The following is a 13811-nucleotide window of genomic DNA, read 5'->3' on the forward strand; positions in this document are numbered from 1 at the left end:
TACGGATCCTTCGTGGCTGAAGCGCAGCATTGCTGGGTAACGCAAGGAATATTGGATATTTAAGTCTCTTAGGCACTTCTTCGCCTCATCAAATGCCCTCCTCTTGCGGACCACAGCTGGAGAAAAGTCTTGGAATAACATAATCCTGGAACCCTTGTACATCATGGCCTGGGGATCCTTCCCCACGACTCTGGAGGCTTCCAGGAGCATCTGTTTCTCTTTATAGCATTGGAGCCAGAACAGAACCGGGCAGGGGTGCTGGTCCGGCCCGGGCCTGTGTATAGCAACCCGGTGGGCCCACTCTACCCGCACCTGGCCTGATCCGGATTCCAACTTTAATATTTGAGGGATCCGTTGCTCCAAAAAACTTGCAAGCTGGCCTTCCTCTTCCTGTTCAGGAAGGCCCAGCAACCAAATATTTTTTGATGTCATTGATGTGCTCTTCCAAGGTCCGGACACGCTGCTTGAGAGCCCAGACCCGGCCAACAGCCGACTTGGCAGTAGCTTTTCAGAGGTTGCAGCCTTTTGCTCCACCCCTCCAACGCGTTGTTTGAGTTTTTCAATTTCTCAGTCGTGCTTCTGCAGCACGACCAACAACGACTCCCACCTGGTCCTGGATTCTTCGATGAAGGCGTCGATCCTCTCCTGCAGCTTGTTGATCATGGAGATCAGGCTCACCTCTGCAGGTAAGTCCCCCGAGGTGGCCGTGGATGTCTCTGCTGCTGCTGGAGAGGGTGGGGGAGGGGTCCCTGCCTGTTGCGAACTTCAGGAATTTTTGCCCTTAGTCATTTTAAGAATAACAGAAAACTGTTCAAGTTTGATGCAAAATGACTAAGTATGCTGGGGAAAACCTATTTTAAATGAATTAAAAGGTGTGATGAAGGCGGGTGCCCTACTTTTCCCAAGTCTTAGGCAGAGCACTACAGACTCAGACTTGCTGGGTCTTGAATCTCCATCTTGAATCTCCCAGCAACAGTCTTAAAGGGACCACAATCAGTGCAACTGCAGTTTTAATTCACTGACACAACATTACAATTTATGATTTAGGCATGGAGTGACACCTTTACTGAAATTGAAATGTTCAATCGACATACGCAATTGTCTTTTACTGATCAAGCAACAAATGACCCTGAGCAAGAAGGTCTGATAATCTTGCTTGTCATTGGGTTTCTACAAGTCCCATTGGCTGATTATCTCTAAATTGGCTGGCAGCATAAACATGATGGGGGAGGGAAATTACAAACAGAGAATTTCTGTGTTACTGAGAGCACTTTGAACTTGTTGCATATATATGTATGAGGCAGCATTTTCCAGCAATCAGAAAGGGGAAGATAGTTAGAACTACTGACTTACACGTACTTGTGTTTTTGGAATAGCAATCCATGATTCCATCTGTGCCCACTCGACTCAAGAATTCAAATGAAATACAGCCTATATACTGCATATTAAAGAGTTAGTATTTTCCAAAACTAGAACCACTGTAATGTTAAAAGATTAAATAGGACTATCTCTCTGGACATTAATGTAATATTAAAGGTTAAACTGCACTGTCTTTGGGTGGGGATGAAAGCCATGAAAGAATGCGGATGTCTATCCATTGTAATTTACATTTCATTTTGACATTACTCCCCTGCTATTGTCAAGTTTACCTATCAATTCAATCTCTTCCATTCAGAAATGTTTTCTGGCCAGAGGTATGTCACACCTGTATTGTCTTGGAGAAAGCACTGAGTCAGAAAATCATCTGCATAACAATTCCCTGGGCTTAGGGCATTAGCATGTACATTATCTCCGAGGAGTTGTACATCCCGCTGTTGTACCCTGGGGTTACATATGACTGTCAGTAACTGGGGTTGTCTTGAGTGGCATGACTGTGGAGGAGTGACCGGAGCATCTGTAAGCATTGCAACTGATCTGTATAAAGGGGATGTGTTTTCTTTGTTGGGTTCCTCACTTTGAAACAACTTCGCATGTCTGTGAGGGGGGAGTGGGTTCAGAGGGGGTCACCTTACTTGTATAAGCTTTAATAAACTCTAACCATTTCCTTTATTCAGAGAGCTTTTTGCCACGACCCCATAAGCTCTGAGAGGTGTGTTAAAGATTCCTCCAGAAAGCCTGTACGGTACTGTGTTTAATAAATTTGGTTGCTTGTTCACAGAAGTTGGTGTGTTGCCGTTGCATCAAGTGTGTAAGAACCTCAGGAGTAAAAGAACTTACACCACTAGCTAACAATACCCAAATAGAATAAGTTATGTTTTAATTATCTGGGATTTTACGTTTTATCAATATTTTATAAATATCATTCCGTAATTCCATTTTTTTTTTCTCATTTAACAAAAACCTTAAACCAATGGCCTTGGTTTTAATTTTCAAAAATTAACAGATATTTATAAATCACATTTAATCCAATCATTTCAGGTGTGGAATAACATTTGTGCCACACAATGGCGAGGTAATTGCCATTTCCAATAAGAGAGAATTTAACTAGTGTTACCATCTCTGATTTCCATATTGTCAACATCTTGTGAGTTACCATTGACAGAAACTTAACTGGACTAGCCATTTAAATACAGTGATGACAAGTTCAGGTCAAAGGCTAGAACTTCTGCAGCGAGGAACTCACCCCCTTACACCCGAAAGCTTCTCCACCATCTACAAGGCACAAGGCAGGAGTGGGATGGATACTCCCCAATTGCCTGGATGAGTGCAGCTCCAACAACACACAAGCTTGACATCATTAAGAACAGAGCAGTCCACTTGACTGGCACCAATTCCACAAACATCTACTTCTTTCATTTCTGACACATACTGCAGCAGTGTGTACCATCTACAATATGCCCTATAGAAATTCCCAATTTTCCTTAGACAGTACTTTCCTCTCCATTGACAGCACTTTTTCAAACCCATGATCACTTCCATCTCCAAGAACAAGACCAGCAGATACATGAAAACACTACCACATGCAAATTCTCGCCCTCCATAAATCAATAAAAAGTTTTACTGAAATCAATGTCAAAGTTTATATCCAAATATTGGCCATTGATAACTATGTGATCATCTAGGGTATCATAACATGTCTGAACAGGTTGATTCAAAACATCCACATGCGAAACAGCAATGGTGTCCATATTACGTTAGAATTTGAAACTGAGTTAGAAATTGACCTTGTTAATTATGGTCAAATCTAGATAAAACAAACTATATGAGCTCCAAAGGGAGAGAGTGAGTACTACAGATGCTGGAGAGTCAGGATCGAAAAGTGTGCCACTGAAAAAGTACAGCAGGTCAGGCAGCATCCGAGAAGCAGGAGAATCGACATTTCGGGCATAAGCCCTTCATCAGGAATGGGTGGAGCGGAGGGATGAGGAAGGGGGAATGAGAAATAAATAGGGTGGGGATGGGGCTAGGGATGAGGTAGCTGAGAAGACCATAGGTGGATGCAGGTGGGGATGATTGTGATAGATTGGTAGGGAGGATTGAGTGGATAGGTGGAAAAGAACATGGGAAGGTGGGACAGGTCAAGAGGGCAGTGCCAAATTGGCGGTTTGGATCTGGGATGAGATGGGGGAGATTTGGAAATTAGTAAAGTCGATACTAATGTCATGTGACTGAAGGGGCCCTAGGCAGAAGGTAAGATGTTCTTCCCCCAGTCGTTGGGTGGCTTGGATTTGGTGGTTGAAGAGGCCCAGGACTTGCCCAGGAGACAGAATGCCAACTCGTGGAGCATTTCAGGGAACATCTCTGTGACACACACACACCCAACATCCCATGTCCTGTGTTCGATCAATTCACCTCCCCCTCCCACTCCACCAGAGACATGTGAGTCCTGGGCTTCCTCCACTGCCAAATCTAAGCCACCTGATGACAGGAGAAAGAACTCCTCATCTTCCACCTTGGGATGTTTCAACCACACGGCATCAATGTCGAGTTTACTAGTTTTCAAATCTCCCCTCTCTCTGCCTCATCTCAGATCCAAACCTGCAACTTGGCATCTGTCCCACCTATCCATCTTCCTTCCCACCTATCTGCTCCACCCGCCCCAGCGACCTATCACAATCACCCCCACCTGTGTCCACCTATTGCCTTCCCAGTTACCTCCCCCCAGCCCCATTCTCCTACTTATCTCTTAACATCCCCCTGCAACCCCACCTATTTCTCTCTAAGATCCCCCACTCCTGCCCCACCGTTGCTGATGATGGGCATATGCTCAAAATGTCGACTCTCCTGCTTCTCGGATGGTGCCTGACCTGCTATACTTTATCAGTGCCACATTTTTTGACTTCATATGAGCACCAAGTTCACTAAGGTAGATTAGGGAGCAACATTGAAAGATATGATGGTAAATTACAAGTGGGCTAGCATTTAAAGAATTTACACATGATTTGAATCAAATATAAATGCCATTATGGAGTAAAAATGTCACGGATAAAGTGATCTTATCATGGCTAACAAGAGGTGTTAGCAGTAGTATCAGATCAAAGAATAATCCTACTGCAAAACCACATTGATTCTGCCTAACAGCATTCACCTTCAACATGGACCACAATAATCTCTTTAATAATGAATTCTATCAAGTCTTAGTTTTTAATCTACCCAAGCTAGTGCCTTTTCAACTCACTAAAATGTGCCCTTGCCCACTTTAACCTTTTCACCACTGGAACCTGCTCTAAATCTAAGAACATGATTATGGCAATTTTGTGCATTCTAGATCACAAATTGCTATAGTTAATCATTATCACCATTAAGAGGTACCATTTTTATGAAGTGTTTTTGCGCATATACAGTAACTGCCACCTACGGGCCCAGGAGTGTGCTAGTTGATCAAACTTTCCAGTTGAGCAAGAGGTCCATGTAATCAATATAAAAACACATACTAAGTACAGTAATAGGTCAGAAATATGGTTTCAAGATCATAAGAGTGCACCAGCAAGCAGGACGGTGGTTTAAAGTGTGTTTACTTCAAGGCCAGGAGTATCTGGAATAAGGTGGGTGAACTTGCAGCATGGTACTTGGGCCTTCGATGTTGTGGCCATTTCAGAGACATGGATAGAGCAGGGACAGGAATGGTTGTTGCAGGTTCCGGGATTCAGATGTTTCAGTAAGAACAGAGAAGGTGGTAAAAGAGGGGAAGGTGTGGCATTGTTAGTCAAGGACAGTGTTACGGTGGCAGAAGGGATGTTTGAGGACTCGTCTACTGAGGTAGTATGACCTGAGGTTAAAAACAGGAAAAGAGAGTTACCCCTGTTGGGAGTTTTCTTGAAGCCTCTGAATAGTTCCAGAGATGTAGAGGAAAGGACAGTAAAGATGATTCTGGATAGGAGTAAGAGTAACAGGGTAGTTGTTTTGGGAGACTTTAACTTTCAAAATATTGACTGGAAATACTTTAATTCGAGTACTTTAGATGGGTCAATTTTTGTCCAATGTATGCAGGAGGGTTTCCTGACACAGTATGGCCAATGAGGAGCGAGGCCACATTGGATTTGGTACTGGGTAATGAACCTAGCCAGGTATTAGATTTGGAGGTAGGTGAGCACTTTGGTGATAGTGACCACAATTTGGTTATATTCACTTTAGCGATGGAAAGGGATAAATATATACCATAGGGTAAGAGTTATAGCTGGGGGAAAGGCAATTATAATGTGATCAGGCAAGATTTAGAATATATAGGATGGGGAAGGAAACTGCAGGGGATGGGCACAATTGAAATGTGGAACCCATTCAAAGAACCACTACTCCATGTCCTTGATAAGTATGTACCTGTCAGGTAGGCAGGAAGTGATCGAGCAAGACAGCCATGGTTGACTAAAGAAGTTGAATCTCTTGTCAAGAGGAAGAAGACGCCTTATGTTAGGATGAGACGTAAAGACTCAGTTAGGGCACTTGAGGTTACAAGTTAGCCAGGAAAGACTTAAAGAGAGAATTAAGATGAGCCAGGAGGGGACATGAGAAGTTGTTGCCAGATAGGGTCAAGGAAAACCCTAAAGTCTTCTGTAGGCATATCAGGAATAAAAGAATGACAAGATTAAGATGTGGGGTAATCAAAGACAGTAGTGGATAGTTGTGCATGGAGTCCAAGGGAACAGGAGAAGTGCTAAATGAGTACTTTTTGGCAGTATTCACGCTGGAAAAAGACAATGTTGTTGAAGAAAATACTGAGATGCAGACTATTAGACTAAACGGGATTGAGGTTCACAAGGAGGTGGTGTTAGCAATTCTGGAAAGTGTGAAAAAAGATAACTTCCCTGGGCAGGATGGGGTTGATGATTAGATTCCTTTGTGTGGAAACAGGCCCTTCAGCCCAAGAAGTCCACACTGACCCTCCGAAGAGCAACCCACCCAGACCCATTCCCCTACATTTACCCCTTCATCTAACACTACGGGCAATTTAGCATGGCCAATTCACCTAACCTGCACATTTTTTGGGCAGTGGGAAGAAACTGGAGCACCTGGAGGAAACCCACGCAGACACGGGGAGAATGTGCAAACTCCACACAGACAGTTGCCCAAGGCAGGAATTGAACCTGGGTCCCCAGCGCTGTGAGGCAGCAGTGCTAACCACCGTGCCGCCTAGGGTTTATCCTAGGATTCTCTGGGAAGCCAAGGAGGAGATTGCAGAGTCTTTGGCTTTGATCATTATGTCGTCATTGTCTACAGGAATGATGCCAGAAGACTGGAAGATAGCACCTGTTGCCCCCTTATTCAAGAAGGGGAGTAGAGACAACCTCAGTAATTATAGACCAGTGAGTCTTACTTCGGTTGTGGGTAAAGTGTTAGAAAAGGTTATAAAAGATAGGATTCATAATCATTTAGAAAGGAATAAGTTGATTAGGTATAGTCAACACAGTTTTGTGAAGGGTAGATTGTGCCTCACAAACCTTATTGAGTTCTTTGAGAAGGTGACCAAACAGGTGGATTAGAGTAAAATATGATGTATATGGATTTCAGTAAGGCATTTGATAAGGTTCACCATGGCAGGTTATTGCACAAAATACAGAGGCATGGGATTGAGGGTGATTTAACTATTTGGATCAGAAATTGGCTAGCTGAAAGAAGACAGAGTGTGGTAATTGATGGGAAATGTTCATCCTTGAGTTCAGTTACTAGTGGTGTACCGCAAGGATCTGTTTTGGGTACATTGCTGTCTGTCATTTTATAAATGACCTGGATGAGGGCGTAGAAGCATGGGTTAGAATTTTGCAGATGACACTAAGGTCATTGGAGTTGTGGATAGTGCTGAAGGATGTTCAGGTTACAGAAGGACATAGATAAGCTGCAGAGCTGGGCTTAAGAAGTGGCAAATGGAGTTTAATGGGAAAAGTGTGAGGTGATTCACTTTGGAAGGAGCAACAGGAATAAAGAGTATCTTAACGGTAAGATTCTTGGCAGTGTAGATGATCTGAGAGATCTCGGAGTCCATGTAATACAACATCCTTGTAAATCTTTTCTGAACCCTTTCAAGTTTCACAACATCCTTCCGTTAGAATTCCATGCAGTATTCCAAAAGCAGCCCAACCAATGTCCTGTACAGCTGCAACATGACCTCCCAACTCCTATACTCAATGGTCTGACCAATAAAGGAAAGTATATTAAATGCCTTCTTCACTATCCTATCTATCTGCAACTCCACTTTCAAGGAACTATGAACCTGCACTCCAAGGTCTTTGTTCAGCAACACTCCCATGGACCTTACCATGAAGTGTATAAGTCTGCTATGATTTGCTTTTCCAAATGCAGCACCTCACATTCATCTAAATTAAACTCCATTTGCCATTCCTTAGCCCATTGGCCCATCTGATCAAAATCCCGTTGTAATTTAAGGTAACTGTCTTTGTTGTCCACTACATCTCCAATTTTGGTGTCATCTGCAAGCTTACTAACTATAACTCCTACGTTCACATCCAAATCATTTATATGAATGACAAAAAGCAGTGGACCCAGCACCGATCCTTGTGGTACACCACTGGTCACAGGACTCCAATCTGAAAAGCAACCCTCCACCATCACCCTCTGTCTTCTACTTTCGAGCCAGTTATCTATCCAAAAGGCAAGTTCTCCCTGTATTCCATGAGATCTAACCTTGCTAACCAAAGTCCTATGAGGAACCTTGTCAAACGCCTTACAGTGCTCCATATTGATCACGTCTACTGCTCTGCCCTCATCAATCCGCTTTGTTACTTCTTCAAAAGACTCAATCAAGTTTGTGAGACATAACCTCCCACGCACATAGCCAAGTTGACTATCCTTAATCAGTCCTTGTCTTTTAAAATACATGTAAATCCTGTCCCTTGGGATTCTCTCCAACAACTTGCCCAACACCGACATCTAGCTCACCGGTCTATAGTTCCCTGGCTTTTCCTTACTACCATTCTTAAATAATGACACTACATTAGCTACCCTCCATTCTTCCAGCACGGTGGAACGGTGGGTGGCACGGTGGCACAGTGGTTAGCACTGCTGCCTCACAGCGCCAGAGACCCGGGTTCAATTCCCGACTCAGGCGACTGACTGTGTGGAGTTTGCACGTTCTCCCCGTGTCTGCGTGGGTTTCCTCCGGGTGCTCCCGTTTCCTCCCACAGTCCAAAGATGTGCGGGTCAGGTGAATTGGCCATGCTAAATTGCCCGTAGTGTTAGGTTAAAGGGGTAAATGTAGGGGTATGGGTAGGTTGCGCTTCGGCAGGTCGGTGTGGACTTGTTGGGCCGAAGGGCCTGTTTCCACACTGTAAGTAATCTAATCTAATCACCTCACCTGTCACTATCGATGATACACATATCTCAGCAATCACTTCCCTAGGCTTCCCACAGCATTCTAGGGTACACCTGATCAGGTCCTGGGGATTTATACACTTTTATGTGCTCTGCACAATCTCCACAGGGGAGCCATCGATGTCCAGCAGAGCATGGTCGCTCCATGCCTTCCTGAAGTCAACAACCATCTATTTCATTTTGTCCACCTTCAGAGATAGGTTGTTGGCTCTGCACTGGTCTGTTAGCCACTGCACCTCCTCTCTGTATGCTGACTGGTCATTCCTGATGATGAAATCCAATACAGTCGTGTCATCAGTGATCTTGATGATGTGATTTGACCTGTGCATCGCTGCACAATCGTGCGTCAGTAGGGTGAACAGTAGTGGACTGAGCACACAGCTCTGGGAGCGCCCTGTGCTCAGTGTGATGGTGTTGGAGATGCTGTTCTCAATCTGGACTGACTAAGGTCTCCCAGTTAGGAAGTCCAGGATCCAGTTACAACGGGAGGTATTTAGACCCAGCAGACTCAGCTTTCCAACTAGGTGCTGAGGAATGATAGTGTTAAATGCAGAACTGAAGTCTATGAATAGTAATTTGACGTAGGTGTCCTTCTTCTCCAGGTGGGTAAGGGCCAGATGGAGGATGGTGGAAATGGCATCATCAGCTGATCTGTTGGGATGATATGCGAAGTGCAGGGTGTTAAGTCAGGGGGAAGCAGGGTCTTGATAGGCCTAACCATGAACCTTGATGATGGGTGTTTGTGCAATGAGGCAGTAGTCATTGAGACAGGATGCTGAAGACTTCTTCAGCACTGGGACAATGGTAACAGCCTTGAAGTATGTTGGCATTTTGCTCAGTTTAGTGAGAATATTTGCCAGTACGTCACAGCATCCTCTGAGAACTCTGCTAGGGATGTTATCTGGTCCAGCAGCCTTATATGGGTTGACTCTGAATAGGGTTTTCATCACATTTTGCATTGCTATATAGGCTGGGTTTCTTCAGCTTTCTGGTATGGGGAGTTCTGAAGGTTCACTGCTCTCGTGAGTAAAAATAAATTTTGTCTTGATCCTTAACGGTAACAGAGGGTCAGGCAGCATCAGAAAAGCACCACAGTCAACCTTTCAGGCAGGATCCTTCATCAGCGTCATACTTGATCTACACTGACTCTCCAGCATCTGCAATCCTCACTATCTCCTTAATGGTAACACTATATTTTTCATTTGTGTGGTTTAGACACGGCAACCAGTGGAAACATCTTACCTTTACCTACCCTGCTTATATCTTTCACCTATAAGTTAAGTTATTCTAAATTTGTTTCCTTTTGTTCTGGTTTCATCTGTGGTGTTTAAATGAATTCTGTTTTGCTTAAAATCAAGTGGTTTGACCAGTTGCATCACACCTGGACCACCCATTTCACATCTGCCTTTAAAATAAGAAAAAGTTAGGGTCTGGTCTACCTTCTTAAAATACTTTGAGGTGGTCTGGCCTGATCCATAATAGAAGATATAAAAGTTTGAATACATGTATGAACAGATTCAAGAAGAGCTTCTTTCCTGCTATTATCAGACTTTTGAACGGACCTCTCAAATGTCGATCTCTCTCTCTGCACCTTCTCTGCTCCTGTAACACTGTATTCTGCACTATATTCTGCTGGTCTGATACACTTTGCATTGTACAATCTGCCTGTAACATGCAAAACAACACTTTTCACTGTATCTCAGTACGTGACAACAATAAATCAAACAAACTCAAACTCAAAGCTCTTCAAAATGCAGCTCTAAAGAAGCAACCCTAAGACACTCCAGAAACTTGTCCTCCACAGCTTTAATACTCAGCTAGATTTCCCAAACTATACGCAGACCAAAGTCATCCATACTTCAAAAGCTACAAGCTTCTCCCATGTCCTGATTTATACCCTGCCCCACTCCACCATTTGCTGGCCGATAAATAATTCCACCAAAATCTGCTCCCAGTTGGTGTTTATTAGCTCCATCCAAATTGATTCCACGCATTGTTTTTCTGACCTGAAATACTTAGTTACTAATGTACAGATCCCATCTCGTATTATCAGTGCAATGCCCCCTCCCTCCTTTTTCTTCGTTTATCTGCAAATACCCTTGAATATTCAGTTGCCAGTTCTTGTTACGTGTATCTATGTTTTGGTAATGGCAATTACATCATAAACATCTGCCTCTATTTGCAGTTTTAGATCACCTATCCCATTGTGAATGCTGCTTACATTCAGGCGGAACTCCTTAGTTTTGTCTTTTATGAAACCATAATGTGACATTTTACAACTCAAAATTTTGGAAAAGAATACTCACTGTCATACCAGGGAGGTATGGTGTCTCAGTGGTTAGTATTGCTGCCTTACAGTGCCACAGACCTGGGATCAATTTCAGCTTTGGGCGACTACCTATCTGTGTGGAGTTTGCACATTCGCCCATGCCTGCTTGGGTTTCCTTCAGGTCTTCCGGTTTCCTCCCATAGTCCAAAGATGTGCAGGTTAAGTGGATTGGCCATGCTAAATTGCCCAGTGTGTCCAGGGATGTACAGGCTGGGTGGACTAACTATGGGAAATGCTGGGTTACAAGGGTAGAGTAAGGGGTGGATCTGGATAGAATTTTCTTTGGAGGGTCAGTGCAGTCCAAATGGCGTGCGTCCACACTGTAGGGATTCTATGATTCTATACGAGTTAAGTACCAATTAACTAATATAGTACAAGGTTGTAGCTGAAAATGTGTTGCTGGAAAAGCGCAGCAGGTCAGGCAGCATCCAGGGAACAGGAGAATCGACGTTTCGGGCATAAGCCCTTCTTCAGGAAGGTGCAAGGTTGTATGCAAATTCAATTCCAAAGTGTTAACTACAAGTTGTTTTTAGTTGCAGAAGCCAGCAAATTCTGTGAAATATGAGAATAAATCATACTGCATATTCATGTCGAGGAAGAGCATGTTAAAAATATCACAGAGCCCCTTTTAATCCTTCAATCAGAATACTGTATCCAGTCAATCCTTACGACCACTCAGTTTAATCAACGTAATTTCAATTGAAATGAACAAAATCACTAGATATATTCTCAACAACCTTTTTAGAGATGTTATTACACACTTTTGGAGAAGGTAGGTCATGAACCCAAGGTAGGGACACTACCACTGCACCACAAGAGCTCCCTCAAACACAAAATCGCCAACATTGTCTGAAGTACATTTTCAATTTTAAAAACTTTTAAATTTAGGCAATATTCAAAAGCTTGCTTCTTTCATTTCCCGTTCCACCATCCAAAACATCTTAATTAAAAATACAACAAAATGATGAGTCAACACAGACTTTTTCTTCTTCTTTGGCAGTCTCTCAGGATTGAGGATGACTTGCTTCCAGTCTGGGGGCAGGGTTTTGTGGTGGCTGAATAGTCTAATCCTCATAGTTTAGCCTCTGCCATCGATGGTGTTTGACATGAGTGTGTGCAGCACTCTGGATCCTTTCCGCTTCTTGTGCTTAGCCTCCAAGTGCTCCACATGGTGCAGCACAAAATGATTATGAGCCTCTGCGGATGCTTTTTCTCTAGTTTGCGCATTCTAGGGTAAGCGATTTCAATGTCTTGGTGGGTGTATTGTATTTGTCTAGTGAGGCTTTCAGAGTGTGTTTGCAGCAGTTCCTTTGCCCTCCTTACCAATGTGGAGCTCAGAATAGAGCACTTTTTTAAGGAATCTTGTGTTGGGCATACAGACAATGAGACCTGCCTGTCACAGCTGGCCATATGTGCCTAGTGCCTCAATACTGAGGATGTTGGTCTTGGAGAGGATGCTTTCACTGGTACTTCTTTCTTGCCAGTGTGCTTCCAAGGTTTTGTGAAGGCAGTATTGGTGATAAAGCTCTAGGGTTTTGAAGTGTCTGTTGTGTATGGTCCATGTTTCTGATATACACAGGAGGGTGGGGACCATGTCTGCTCTGTAGATCGTGAGCTCGTTGCTGGGTTGGAGGTTTTGGACTTTGGTCACTGTTCCTCAGATGTCCAAAGATTGCACTGGCACACTGGAGTTGGATATTGGATTGCATTGTCAATGTCATCGTGTAGTGGATTTTGATAGTCAGGGTGTGGTGGGTGGGTAGTATTGTGTGGCAGGAGTGGTTGGTAGAGAACCTTTGTTTCCTGAGTCATCCTTGTACTACAGCTTAATGACAGAAGTTCAGGAGGTCTTGGTTTTGAGCTGGAGATGAAGGTTGAACAGTTCTGTAGGTTAGCTCCTACTTTGACAGGGAGATTCAAAAAGATGGAGCCTCATGGCAAGCTGAAGCAATGGTAAGATGTTTCTTAAATAAAGTTAATGTTTCCTTACCTCATCTAGCACAACAAAATAAGAATATTATACAAAAAGGATTGCACCAGTCATGATACTAGGATTAACAATCAGCAGAACGGCAACAGTTCAAGTCCATCATAAATTTGTAGTGTTAGTAACTGTGCTTCATCATTTGAAGAGAAGAAAACAAATGGTTAGGTAGGCAGCTTCTATAGTCCAATTATACCTTCAAATATAATGTTAATAGTGAATCCTATTTTTATTTCAAATATAATCATACAAAATTGCAAGCTACAAAGTATAAAAACATCTTATTACTGGAGGGTCACATTGCTCACACTGCAGGCAACAAGCCAAAAGATTCCTCTTGCCACTAAAGCATTTGAGTCAACATTCACATTCTGTATGCCCAGGAACTGTCTTAACTGGTACATATGCACAGACTAAACAGAGCAGAAATTTCCAGACATACTTGTCAACTGAACCTAAATGTCTGCTTGCATGAAATCGTAATGTTACTTTGTTCTATGTTTGTTGATTGAACACTGCAATTATGTTGAGCAAACAAAAGGAAGTGATTCAGAAATACAGACCAGTTCAGTGAAGTTGTGGATAGAATGTTACTTAACATGTATAAAATTATTTATTCTAACAAGAGAGAGAAATTCAGATATCTATCAATCTATTTAATGGGATGCATGTTTCAAGAATACATTACATACAAAGCTTGCCTCCAAGTGTAAACCTATTATATAGTTGCTAATA

At 43.0% G+C, this 13811-nt stretch overlaps 1 protein-coding gene across 8 annotated transcripts in view; it reads right to left on the reverse strand.

Annotated features, from left to right (window-relative positions):
- ldlrad4a (low density lipoprotein receptor class A domain containing 4a) overlaps nt 1-13811 on the reverse strand; it is a 240502-nt gene that overhangs the window by 51875 nt on the left and 174816 nt on the right. The window lies entirely within an intron of this gene.

Source organism: Chiloscyllium plagiosum, unplaced genomic scaffold, assembly GCF_037043375.1.
Source record: "Chiloscyllium plagiosum isolate Xiang-an unplaced genomic scaffold, Cpla_swu_hap1 HiC_scaffold_4, whole genome shotgun sequence".
In the NCBI taxonomy this organism is placed as follows: domain Eukaryota; kingdom Metazoa; phylum Chordata; class Chondrichthyes; order Orectolobiformes; family Hemiscylliidae; genus Chiloscyllium; species Chiloscyllium plagiosum.